This window comes from Dermacentor andersoni, chromosome 1 (assembly GCF_023375885.2).
Source record: "Dermacentor andersoni chromosome 1, qqDerAnde1_hic_scaffold, whole genome shotgun sequence".
NCBI lineage: Eukaryota > Metazoa > Arthropoda > Arachnida > Ixodida > Ixodidae > Dermacentor > Dermacentor andersoni.
Genome location: NC_092814.1, coordinates 204,191,823 through 204,206,002, shown reverse-complemented (window position 1 = coordinate 204,206,002; position 14,180 = coordinate 204,191,823). Strand labels below are relative to the sequence as shown.

Sequence of the window (14,180 nt, the reverse complement as noted above, 5' to 3'; positions counted from 1 at the left end):
TTGCTTATATCACGCTGACCCGCCCAAAAATTTAATATGCTTCTGCCATATGGGATCCCGATCAAGCATACATAGTCAACAACGTTGAATCTCTGCAAAACCATGCTGTTCGCTTCATCTTTTCCGATTATTCACGCTTCACCAGAGTCACATCGTTAAAACAACGTGCCGAGTTGGAATCACTATCACGTCGAAGCCAGTTTGCTCACCTAACCTTATTTCATAAACTTTATCACCATTCGACGCTTCACGATGATTTCTTTTCATCAGCCCCTGCAGTCTTCCCGCGCCGTGACCACGCTAGCAAAGTACAACGCATAACATGCCGCTCATCGCTCTACGCAATATCATTTATTCCTCGCACAATAATAGAATGCAATAACGTACCATCATGCATAGCTACTGAAGTTAACTTACCATCTTTCCAAACATTGTTGCAAGAAAACGGTTAGTGGTTACGTATTGTTGTATGTACTGTTGGCCAAAAAAGAAAACGGACCACGGCTTAGGTGCGGCAGCGGGGCCACACCGCGGCGCTGCTATCTCGCTCCTTGCCCTGACGGCGAGTGTGCCCCAAGTCACGCCAGACTTCGCCCTCACTCTCACGCGGTACCTCGTCACGCTTGATAAATTTCTAGTGCGACGTTCGGTTGCTGTGCTGCTGACGGTGGCGACGAAGTGGACCGTGCATCGCCGGTAGCCTAGCACATGGCGCTTTCGCACAGTAGCGCACGGCCGCGCGGCATCAAACCGCGGCACTGAGAAGGAACGAAGACCCGTTCTGATTGTTGTTTTGCTTACATTCACCTTATCGTTCATATTAGTGCATGTCGCCGGCGTCCACCACTGCTCAATTTAGCCGCAACGTGGGCTACGGTGACGCGCGCACTTTCACGGCAGCGCGATAAGTTACGTAATGCGGAAATTTGGGCTAGTTGGCCCAAGGTACCGCGTGAGAGTGAGGGCGAAGTCTGGCGTCACTCTGGGCACTCTCGTCGACCGCGTGCTGAGCGAGATAGTAGCGCCCCGCTGCGGCCCCGCAGCCGCTCCGGCCCCGCAGCCGCTCCGGCCACCTAAGTTATGGTCCGTTTACTTTTTTGGACGATAGTACATATTAACAGATTATGTGAAAAAGTTCTTGTATTTTCATGACTTAGTGCATATACCCTTGTTAATATCTATTTATTTTATGTTCCTTGTGTCGTGTTTATTTCATGTAGTTTTATTTCATGTGCATATTGCATGTTTGTGTCCCCCCCCCCCCAACCTATGAAATACCCTCACATGAGGGGCCTTAGGGGTAATGTAAATAAGATTTAAAAAATGACGCCTGTCGTCGCCAAGTGCAGTTTCCAATGACGGCTTGACCAGATCCAGAGATTCTTAGCACCCTCTGCCGCGCCGCAGGTCTGCCCACCGCCTTCGTCAGCTGCTCCGCTGCGGGTGGGGACTTAGGGCCATCGGTTAATTGTAGGGGTCATGAGTGAGGTAGTGGCCGAATAATGCGCGCAGGGAGGACAATGCCTGTTATCGTGAGGAAGTGCTTTTGTAGAAACTTAGTGGGCCTTCCTAATTTGGTTGCACCTGGACTATTACAACCCCACTGGCTCCCGTCTTTTTTTTCTTTTTTTTTGCCGTTGTCAGGCGCGACTCCAAGCCTGAAACTGTAGCGTACTGGAGGACGATTCCAGCTTATGACCTTCAGATTAGAAGCTCGGTGTTGTACATGTGCTCCACGCTACCGCCTCAGTCACATAGCTACAAATGGAACATTTCTAATAAATTATTAAACCATGCTGCTGGCCATAATGGTGTTCCCTCCCAACCAATCCGCGCTCCGATGAGCCGCATGAATGCCATTTATTCGGGCAGGTGGATGCTGAGTGATAAGTGCCTTAGTGGCCATCACACCCCACCGAAAGAAATTAAAAGAGGCAGCCAGCAAAAGCATCCCCGGCGCTAACGAATGGCTAATTTCTTCCAGCGGCGACTGACTTCCCTAAAAAAACGGATTTGAACTTCTGGCATCCGAGATAGCTCAGTCAGATAGCCCTGCAGGCGGCGAGGCCACCGTAAGACGCAGAAGGCCCAGAATAACCAGAGTAACTTACATGTATTAAAACTCACTTGAATAGTCCGTGATAGACGTGTGGGTAGAGCACTGATATTTATACATCCCGTTGTCTCTGGCCGCATCGGCAGGCGCCAGAGAAGAAAAAATAAAAATGAAAAAAGAAAAGAGAAGATTTACAAGTGGTTCTAACATCGTGGTTATGAACCGCACGTGAGCAGGAGACCGTGAAGTAGGCTAGGCACACTAGACCTTTTCAACAAACTTCAACAGCACTTAACGAGAAGTAAAAAAAAAAAAAAGAACAGCGCCTCCGCGCTCACCCCAACGTCACGAGCCACGTACGGCCGCCTTTAGCTGCATACATGCAGCTAAACACGCACACACACTTTAAACAGAATTTCCTCAAAGTCCGTAATGCACGTAGCACAGCCTTTATCATAGCAAACAACGACCGCCTACTCTGACGAAGGCCGTGACATGGCCGAAACGCAAAGCAACATGCATTTTCTTGCGATAGCAATTATATGGACACTCCAGGCGCATTCCTGCCGTCGCCGTGGTGTTCCATATAAAGTCCAAGGGCATCGTCACCACGCGCCGTATGCTGCGTATACCACGGCCGCGCGGGTCCTATATGGGAAGCGATCTGCGATCGGGAAAGAGTGAACCGAGTCCTCATAGCTCCATGTATATGCTGTCTTTCCCCCGCTTAGTTCGCGTTGAAGCGAGAGGCACGACGAAGGTCAATTCAATCGTTTTTGCTGCCACGCTTCCTCATTCCGACGTCATGGCAGCCAGTTTCCGCGGTCATCGAGTGAGATGTGTTTATCTTCGCTTGTGCGCGCGAGACACCATGCTTGTTAATTTTGTTAGCAAGCGAATATTTACAACTATCAACGGCCTATAAAACGGCTATCTGTACTTCGTATAGCTGTCCACTAATCTGTTAGTGCAATCGATGTTTCACCTTTCTGACGAAACTGCGACTTTCATATTTCTGACGTGAGCTCCTCCTTTGTAATATATATAGCGAAAAACACAGGCTTTCTCCGTTGGCGTAGTGTGAAAAAAATTGGCAGAGGCTTAGCTTGGCTAAGCCTAGTGGATTACGAAAGCAATCTTCTGTTCAGGTTGTAGAGTTCCATACTGCTCATCGAACGTGTAGATGCAGTCTCGTCGCCATTTAGAGCATCTATAAGGCTTGCTGTCGAACGATCAGGTGTCGCCAAAGTCGCGTCAGCATTAAGAGCATGCATGATACTTGTAGATGCACCCAGATCAAGAGATGTTGAACGCATTCGCCTGGCTGCATAATATACACGCCGTTTAGCTAAACATTGTTCCCGCTCTTCATCCGTTTCTTCCGCACGCCGCCGCTTAGCTGCAGCACATCGTTGCAGCTTCACCTTATACACATCATCCGACATACCGTGGAGGATTCGCTGGGACGACTGCGACGAGCCGAGTTGGGGGGCCGCTTTTCCAGAGCTGGCATGACGTCACGTAGAGCGAGCGCCTCCCCCACAGCAGCGGCGCGTGGAGGATTCGCTGGGACGATCGCGACGAGCCGAGCTGGGGGGGGGGGGGGGGCGCTTTTCCACAGCTGGCATGACGTCACGTACAGTGAGCGCCCCTCGCGGCAGCGGCGCGCAGCTGCAGCATGGAGGATTCGCTGGGACCACGGAGGAAGGAAACTAAGGAGAGGCCCTGACGTCACTCGTTGTGAAGCTAAAGTGAAGCCGGAAGTTGGCGTTGCTCATGGCGTTGCTCCGCCTATCGGGCCAGCTCTCCTCTCTTGTTTACATTTCTCGCGAAACCACACCGCGCTGCGCGCAACCGTGCTGCTCGGACCCGCGCGCTCCGCAGCAATACTAAGCAATCGTTAGCACGTTAGCATGATTCCGCGAAAAAGGGCAAAATTACCCGCGGATATTCCTTCGTCCGTAGCCATTGCCGTAGCACGGTACATAGCGTACAGCGTTGCATGCGCGTTCATTTCAGGAATTTTAGTTCCTCCTGCCCCACCTGGCCACAGCAACAACCGGGAGAGCACGGTCCAGATAACGCAGCGCAACAAAACAGGAAGACCAGCGCAAACCTGCCCGCACGGCGCCTTTGCCACGGTACGAAACCTACGGAGCAACACGTGTGAGCGCACAGAACCAAAACAAAGCCGCCATTGTGACCCGAAAGGCGTGGCTGCTACGGCAAAGAAATAAAAAATCAGCAAAAAGAGGAGAACGTACTACGTCACTTCCTCCACACTTCTCCTATCGCGCGGAGGGGGCAGGGCCTCTCCTCAGTTTCCTTCCTCCATGGCTGGGACGATCGCAACGAGCAGAGTTGGGGCGCCGCTTTTCCACAGCTGGTATGACGTCACACATAGGTCACGCTAAAGGCCAATGGTGGATTCTCCGGGACGACGGCCAAGAGCGGAAACGCGTTCTTTACTGTCCAAATGTTTTGGTAGGTGGGACAGCTTTCACGTCACTCTGATAAAGAACGGCCCACCAGCTAAAACGTTGATCCAGTAAAGAACACGTTTCCCCGTACGTCCTTTCCATTTTTGACGCTACACCAAGAACGAGCTTGTGCTTTTTACTATATATACATATCTCGTGGCACAATTTGCGCCAGTTGTCGCAGTCCAGTGTTTTCAAATCAGTGTACACCTGCGCGGTCGATGACGTTACATTATCTACAAAGAAAAGGGCAGCGGGAGCCTAAGAATGCTGCGCTTGAAATACACATACTATGGCAAAGATCGAAGAGAGACAAAAAAAGAAATATTCGCACAATTTATTGCAATCTTGTACGGCGTCCACAGACCCGTTTAAAATACGCTTAAGAACATCAAATACATATCAGCGGTTCTGTAAAATGCGTATATGAAATGAAATCAGTCGTGAAAAACATGCAAGAGCCGCTGCTACTAAATAGGAAACACTTAGCATTGGGGTGGTGCAATCTTTTTTACATTTTGTTATACTATTGAACAAACACATTTACGTTGGAAGACATTTTTACCACGACCCGTTAAAATGAACAATGAAATTAATACTTTTTATGACTTCAGTTGAAACAAGTTCACTGCCCGAATGGCGACGCAGTGGAAGCTAACAGTTTCTTCATTTGAGTAAAGAGAAGCAGCAAGCTCATCGTAAAGTGACATGCCGTTACGCCGGAACGAAGCGCAGACACGAGCAAAGCAACTCGAAGTCGTGCGTAGGTATTCATTATGCATGAAGCTGGTGTCAGTCATTAATGGGCAAGTTTGGAACCCTAGAACTCTCACGTACGGGCCGCCTCAATCGCTCACAGCAATGTCAAGTAATTAAGCACACGAGGCGCAACTATATTTCATTCCTTCATTTTCACCTTTGATAGCAGTGGGATATTACATCGTTCGGCTAAAACAACTGTGTCTGTAGTGCCCTAAGCAGGTTGTCATGCCCTTCCCGAGTACGGTACGTGTGTTAACACCCACGTGGTCCAGCTACAAGTCTCATAGAAATCAGGTGCGCTTCTCTTAGGGAAAATCCTTCGTCGACACAAGTAGGCTTTGGTAAAGAAAGCGCATCATTACCCCAAACACAAACACAACAAAAACGGTCATCAAAACAACGGTAAACACCCATATGTAGTGCTGCTTCCACTGAATGATGCTCCGCCGATACCATCTGTCCCAGCCATAGTGCCTCCGGGACGCCTGTTCGTCTGCATCGTCTATCCATCGCCCTTCACGCTCGGGGAACCGCTCCTGTTGCAACTGACGGATGTGACCGAGGTGTCTTGCAGCTAGAGCCACTTCATCTGCGCTGAAAGGCGCTTCGGCGGGGACGGCGAGCACCACCTCACGGTATGAGGGCGGTGGTGTACCTGACGATGGCACGTACCCTCTTGACGCCATGGGTATCCCCCTCTCGTTCCCGGTGTCTTGACCACGGGACCGTTGGTCGTTGCCGCCGCTGGACCGCCTGGCACCCCGTCCGCGCAGGAGCTGAGTCGCGTGCATACCAGAGGCGATGTTGAACTCGGCCATGGAATCCTCAGCAAGAGAAAGGCCACACTTTGAATGCGTAGCAGAGCTTCGATGGATGAAAGTCGGCATGTCGGCGTGGGGCCTTTGCAAAACCCGAAGCAGAAGTGAAGGCACCTCTTGCACTGCGTGCTGTGCTCCACTATGAAGACGCTAATGGAATGCGAACTGGATGACAACGGCGCTATTTATACCGGCCAACTTTTTTATGCCTTTATCTGAAAAAAAAGAACAGACAAATGTGAGTGACAATGATAACGTAAGATATCTATGCCTCCTAGCACGCATGATCTGCTCGGCCCAGTGCGGTTGAAGCCGAGAATTTCTCTGTTGGTATAAAAAAAATTACTGTAATTTAGTGGGGATCAACTTTTTTATTTTACTTCTACTACTACTACTACTACTACTACTACTACTACTAATAATAATAATAATAATAATAATAATAATTGACAGTGTCAATGTATAGTATATACGTCTTCCCGTTCTTCTTCGTTTAGTGCGCTATAGTTTAACCTGACTTCCATCTGGAAAGCCACAAGAGATGAAGCATTCGCATCAATCAGCGCTGTTAAACAATGAACCTGGTCAATTCTCCAAACCATTGTCTTCATAAGGGATAGGCTTTAGGCGCGAAAGCACACGGATGATTTCTGAATATTTCGGGCTCCTCATAAATCATCTACTCAACGCAAGTCTGCTGAAACTGATCGAGAAGGCCTTAACCATAACTGAGAAAAATAGGTCAAGCAAGGCCGGATTTGTCGCAGCAAAAATGCCGTATAGGTATACTATATGTGCTACCAAGAACAAGAGAGTCGGGTTAAGGTCCTTCTGGCATTTTCAGAGACGCGCGCGCATGGCCGTCTGTCAGTTGCAAAAAGATCTGGCACACGTGAAACTTTCTGGTGCAGCTCAATTCAGTTTTCTTTTGTGATATGATAACTTTTGTCAGTCGGGCAGGATACGGTCAAATTCGCATGCGCAAACGAAGGGCAGCTTCTGTTGTTCTCCCTGAATTCGCAACGAAGAGTCATTCGCAATCGACAGTTTAATTGTCCTAACACACGGGCACTCCAAAGGCCTTCGGAGTAGGGGACAACTACGAAAGAGGAGTTTATGTAGGTGTACAGCAGGACAAAATGTACCCCCTTTTCCGTAGAGACGCCATCCGGAAGGGGAGCTATCCGAACTGGGCTTGAGGGGCCACCTCAAGCGAAGTTCTTGAGCAATACAAGACTTGACGATTGGAGATTGGTGCCTTTTTAATAATTTTCGTGCTCGGAACTCCATCTTATACTTACAGTGACGCAATTTGACCCGCTGAACGTAATTAATTGACAGAAGCAAAGCCATTTACATTGCTGAGACCTTTACAGCACCATAGGGCGTGTGAGTGGCGAAATTCCTTTTAGAACTAGTTCCTTCTACGTAAAAAAGAAAGAAAAGAAAAAGAAATGCGCTTACATCACAGGTCTCCAGTTCGCCCGCGTGTCAAGGGCACGGAGTAAAATTGACAAGCGCGCCGACTCGCCTGATAAAACGTTGCAACTTGTGTCCTTATCAGCCAGCCATACTGTTTAGACTGAAATCATAGACGCGTCATCTCCAGCGGCCCATGTGCGTCGTGGCGTATAGCTGAGCAACGTGGGCTGTCTGTTGACTAGTAATTCGTTTTTCGTATAAACATGCGCGCGTTTCTGCCGTTGCCTGCTTGTAATGATGGATGGATGGATGGATGGATGGATGGATGGATGGATGTTGTGAGCGTTCCCTTTGGAACGGGGCGGTGGGTTGCGCCAGCAAGCTCTTGCTGTTTTACGACCTAATGTCCTACCTAGGTGATAGAATAAGAAAAGAAAAAGAAACGCAATGAACTCCCACAAGCAAATTTTCTGATCCCCTATTGCGAGCTGTGCTTTTGTACCTCTCCGTTTTTTGTCATTTCTCTATTTTTCTTCCACCAATCCTCTAATCGCCTCTTACTAATTCCTATTGCGGACATGTTTCCTTTTCCACTGTTCTCGCTGAACCAAAGGTTTATCCATATTTATCCAAACCAAAGGTTTATCCATATACCAAGGTATTTATATTCTGTTACCTGAGGTATTTCCTGGCCCTGTATCGCCACTGTCTGTTCACTGGTTTCATTGAGTACCATAACACCTGAATTTCTGACACTAAATTCCGAACCTAAATTGTTGCCTTCCTGTCCACAGATATTAGCCAGACGGTGCAAATCACTTTGCTTGGTAGCTAGCAACACAATGTCGACCGCATAAAGTAAACCTGGAAGCTGCTGCTCTACTACTGTACCCGCCTGTTTGTATGAGAGATTAAACCCGGTATTACTTCCTTCTAGCGCCCTCTCCATCCTCACCATGTGCATCATAAACAGCACTGGGGATAAAGGGCACCCCTGCCTCAGTTCCTTGTTGATATTGTTACGTAGGAAGACACCGACGAAAAGCTATTTACAAGTATATTTACAAGGCAATACACCGCAGTTGGCCAAGAGGCAACAGCCCTCGCTAGCTTCCAATCGTCGTCGTCGTCTTCTTACTGCTCGGCTCTTCGTCATTTTCAATATAACTCATCAAGGACATCATCATCATCATCTATCCCGTAGCACTACCCCCGGCGGCAAAAGCGCCGTCCCGGAGCGACTAAAGGTCGGACTCTGAAGCAGTGTAGTAGGTCTTGAGCCTACTGACGTGCATGACATCACTAGATGCCAGAGTAGTTGACGAGGTTGAGCACACAGGAGAAATTTCGTACGTCACAGGCGTCACCTGGCGCAGCACGCGGTAGGGCCCTGTGTATCGCGAAAGGAGCTTTTCTGAAAGTCCGACGTGACGAGAGGGCGACCACAGGAGCACGAGTGCACCAGGCGAAAACTGTACGTCACGGTGGCGGGCGTTGTACTGACGCTGCTGCGTGGTTTGCGAGTCCGTCAGTCGAGCACGGGCAAGCTGGCGTGCATGGTCGGCGAGGGCGATGGCGTCGCGCGCATACTCGGTTGTTGAGGTCGAAGCAGGAGGAAGTACCGTGTCAAGGGGCAAGGTCGGTTCGCGACCGTAGAGTAGATAAAATGGAGAAAATCCGGCGGTGTCGTGCCGGGAAGAATTATAAGCAAATGTGACGTAAGGAAGGGCAACGTCCCAGTCGTGGTGGTCCTTCGAAACGTACTTGGACAGCATGTCGGTAAGAGTACGGTTTAACCGCTCTGTCAGGCTATTGGTTTTAGGATGGTATGAGGTAGTCAGCTTGTGTTGAATAGAGCAGGAACGCACAATGTCGGCGATAACTTTCGAGAGGAAGTTACGACCAAGGTCAGTAAGCAGCTGTCGCGGGGCGCCATGCACTAAGATAATGACACGCAAGAGAAAGTCCGCGACGTCAGTGGCGCAACTGGTAGGGAGAGCCCGCGTGATAGCGTATCGGGTGGCGTAATCAGTTGCGACGGCTACCCATTGGTTCCCAGAGGATGACGTGGGAAAGGGACCGAGGAGGTCTAATCCAACACGAAAGAATGGTTCCACAGGGATGGTGATCGGCTGGAGATGACCGGAAGGTAGCACCTGAGGTGTTTTCCGACGCTGGCAGGGATCACAGGCAGCAACATAGCGTCGGACGGAGCGAGCGAGACCAGGCCAATAGAAGCGGCGGCGGACGCGGTCGTACGTGCGGGTTACCCCAAGATGTCCTGCAGTGGGTGCGTCATGCATCTCAAAGAGCACAGTCTGTCGTAGATGTTTTGGCACGACAAGAAGAAGATCAGGGCCATCAGGGAGGAAGCTCCTTCGGTACGGAATGCCGCCCTGGAGGACATATCGGCGAACGGATGCGTCGGTAGGTGTAGAGCGCAGACGCTCGATGAGTACTCGCAGCGATAGGTCTCGGTACTGCTCATCGGCGATGTTAGCGAAGGCAGACACAGAGAAAATGCCGTCGGCGGTACTACTGTCAGCGTCGTCAGGCTCGTCTACCGGGTAGCGAGACAGGCAGTCAGCGTCCTTGTGTAGTCGGCCAGATTTGTAGGTGACAGAGAACGAATATTCTTGGAGGCGTAAGGCCCAGCGACCAAGTCTTCCTGTAGGGTCTTTCAATGAGTATAACCAGCAAAGCGCGTGATGGTTTGTGATAACGGAAAAGGGTCGGCCATATAAGTATGGGCGGAACTTCGCAACCGCCCAAACTAAGGCCAGACACTCACGCTCAGTGATGGAATAGTTGCGCTCCGCGGGCGAGAGGAGCCTGCTGGCGTAAGCGATAACACGGTCGTGGCCACGCTGGCGTTGTGCCAGTACTGCGCCGATTCCGTGACCGCTGGCATCAGTACGGACTTCGGTAGGCGCAGAAGGATCGAAATGGGCCAGAACGGGAGGCGTTGTGAGAAGGTCGATTAGAAGCGCGAATGCAGAGGCCTCGTTGTCGCCCTACTGGAAAGGGGCATCTTTTTTCAAAAGGTCGGTTAGTGGTCGTGCTATGGCCGCGAAATTTTCCACGAAACGGCGGAAGTACGAGCAAAGGCCGATGAAGCTGCGCACATCCTTGACGCACTTTGGAACAGGGAAGTGCGTAACAGCATGGATCTTGCCTGGGTCCGGTTGCACTCCGTTCGCGTCAACGAGATGTCCAAGGACGGTAATCTGGCGACGGCCGAATTGGCACTTCGATGCGTTGAGTTGCAGACCGGCTCGCCGAAAAACGTCCAGGACTACTGAGAGACGCTCGAGGTGCGTAGCGAATGTTGGGGAGAATACTATAACGTCGTCCAAGTAGCACAGGCACGTGGACCATTTGAAACTGTGAAGAAGGGAGTCCATCATGCGTTCAAAAGTGGCAGGAGCGTTACATAGACCGAACGGCATCACTTTGAATTGATAAAGACCGTCGGGTGTTACAAAGGCAGTCTTCTCGCGGTCGAGATCGTCCACGGCAATCTGCCAATAGCCGGAGCGAAGGTCAATAGAGGAGAAATAGCGAGCAGCGTGGAGGCAGTCAAGGGCGTCATCAATCCGAGGTAGGGGATACACGTCCTTTTTGGTAACCCTGTTAAGGTGCCGATAATCCACGCAAAAGCGCCATGAGACATCCTTCTTTTTTACCAGCACAACAGGTGACGCCCATGGACTACATGACGGTTCAATAATGTTCTTGGCAAGCATTTTGCGAACTTCGGTGTGAATAACTTGACGCTCAGCCGGTGATACTCTATACGGGCGGCGATGAATAGGAGGGGCATCGCCGGTATTAATGCGATGTTTAACAGCTGTTTTTTGGGCCAAAGGACGATCGTTAAAGTCAAAAATATCTTGGTAGGAAATCAGAACGCGGTAGAGCGCACGAGCATGCTCGGACGGCATGTCGGGTGCAATCATTTTTTGTAAGTTGGCGATGGTACAAGTTGCCGGCTGCGATGGCAGAGGAGGATCGGCTGAATTGTCGTCTACTGAAATCGATGCTACAGAGTGATCCTCGAAGGGGCAAAGTTGGGCCAGAGACATCCCGCGTGGCAGCACTTGTGTCGTCAAGCGAAAATTGACCACTGGCAGGCAGACGCAATTCGCCGTAATAGATAAAACTGTATGAGGTATTGTGATCCCGTGTGTAAGGAGGACGTCTTGCATAGGAGCCGCGATGTAGTGACCGTCGGGCACTGGTGGGGATGACACTAAGTCAACGTAAGTCAGTGCCGAAGGTGGCAAGCGAACGAAGTCGACGGAACTGAGGCGAGTAGGGTGTTGTTCAGCGGGATCCAGAACAGGCAGGTCGAGGCGGAGAGTACTGGCGGAGCAATCGATGAGAGCAGAATGTGCGGAGAGGAAGTCTAAGCCGAGGATGATGTCGTGGGGACAGTGAGCGATGACTGTGAATAGCACGATTGTTGAGTGATCGGCGAAGGAGACGCGGGCGGCACACATACCAATTACAGGGGCTGTTCCGCCATCGGCGACACGGACAACAGGCGTCGTGGCGGGCGTGATTATTTTCCTCAGCCGGTTACGAAGGTCAGCGCTCATTACCGACAAATGCGCCCCAGTGTCTATGAGAGCAGATACAGGAACACCGTCGACTTGCACGTCAAGAAGGTTCAGATGAGTGGGCAACGTCAGGAGAGGATTTGGCGGCGCAGGGAGCAATGCAGCGTCACCTCGAGGCGCTGCATCGTCTAGTTTTCCGGCTGGGATCGGCGTCCGAAGGGAGTCGGCGAATAGGAGCGACGGGGCTGGGGGGAGCGAGATTGTCGTCGTTGGGGCGAAGGCGAACGAGAATAGGGGCGGTTCGGCGCAGGAAAATCGGTGGCGGCATTATCTGAGCGGGCAGCATAGGGACGAGAAAGGCCACCTGGGGGGCGAGAGTAGGCAGTATATGCAGACTGGTTCAGGGAACTCCAGCGACTGCGACAGTACCGAGAAATGTGCCCAATTCGATGGCAGTGAAAACAAATAGGTTTGTCGTCTGCAGTGCGCCATTCAGAGGGGTTGCGGAAACGTGGTGGGTAAGAAGGTGCGGGACGGGGTGGAATCGAAGAAGCCGGGTGGGTATGAGGGCGATGGGCCGAGCAGATGGTGTGAATACCCATGTTGGCGAACTCCTGGCGGACAACTGCCTGGATCAGGGAAACAGTGACTGCAGGTGCATTGGAGGGGCTGGAGTCGAAGGCAGCCGGATAGGCGGCCTCGATTTCACGCCGGACAATCCTGGTAACATCGCCAGGGTTGTTGGGACGAGGAGCGTCGGCAGAGAAAGATGTCGCTGGGGTGTTGGGCAGACGGGCAAACTGTTGGTCGATACGTCGGCTTTTAGCGAGTTCCAGGCGGCGGCACTCTTTTATAACTGCATCCACCGTCGCCACGTTGTTAAATACGAGCAAGTTGAAGGCGTCATCGGCAATGCCTTTGAGGATGTGGGAGACCTTGTCGGACTCAGTCATGTGTGCGTCAACTTTGCGGCACAGAGCCAAGACGTCCTGAATGTACGGGACGTAGGGCTCCGTTGACGTCTGCACACGACCGGAAAGCGCCTTCTGCGCGGCAAGTTGGTGACCGTAGGAGTTGCCGAACAAGTCTCGAATCTTTTTCTGAAGCGAATCCCAACTGGTCAGCTCATCTTCGTGCGTCCGATACCAAACTCGAGGTGTGCCACCGAGGTAAAAGACTACGTTGGCGAGCATGATAGTAGGGTCCCACCGGTTATTGCGGCTGACGTGTTCGTACAGGCTGATCCAGTCATCGACGTCTTCCCCATCTTTTGCCGAGAATACGCCAGGATCACGGGGAGCGGGGAGAGTGATGTAGGTCGTCGAAGTGGCAGCAGGTGTCGGAGCCGGCGGAGTCGAGTTGTCGTCGCCGGGAGCCATGACGGAAGGCTCGATGTACCGTCCACTGCGAAGCTCCGTGACGAGGTACAGGGAACGTCCACCTCCACCAGATATGTTACGTAGGAAGACACCAACGAAAAGCTATTTACAAGTATATTTACAAGGCAATACGCCGCAGTTGGCCAAGAGGCAACAGCCCGTGCTAGCTTCCAATCGTCGTCATCGTCTTCTTACTGCTCGGCTCTTCGTCATTTTAAATACTAACTCATCAAGTACATCATCATCATCATCTATCCCGTAGCAATATCAACTTTTTCCTCGCTCCTCCTCCCTTCCCATTGAACGCAAATGGTATTTTCTTGGTAAATTTCTCTCAAAAGCTGTAGACAATCATCACCTAAGCCTTCCCTTTCCAGAATATCCCACAAAATATTGCGGTCTACGTTGTCATATATGCTCCCAAATGTCTAAAAAGGCCACATATAACGGTCTGCTTTCTACGTTTGATATTTCAATACACTGAGTCAGAACAAATAAGCTATCATCTAAACGCCTTCCTATTCTGAAACCATTCTAAAGTTCTCCCAAAATGCCATTATTCTCGGCCCATGCTTGAAGCTTTAATTGGATTGCCTGCATTGCTAGCCTGTTTATTACCGATGAAATGGTTAATGTCTATACGAGTGAGTTCTATCATTCTCCCCCTTACCTTCATAAATTAAATTCATTCTACCTTGTCG

The 14,180-nt window shown here is 50.7% G+C and overlaps 1 long non-coding RNA gene across 1 annotated transcript; it reads right to left on the bottom strand.

Moving 5' to 3' along the window:
• Positions 1 to 4,854: 4,854 nt before the first annotated feature.
• On the bottom strand, positions 4,855 to 7,709 carry LOC140215280 (uncharacterized). The gene is made up of 2 exons (XR_011892236.1): positions 7,581 to 7,709; positions 4,855 to 6,331 (listed from the first exon to the last, which is right to left on the bottom strand). It is a non-coding gene; the product is annotated as an uncharacterized lncRNA (long non-coding RNA).
• Positions 7,710 to 14,180: the final 6,471 nt, after the last annotated feature.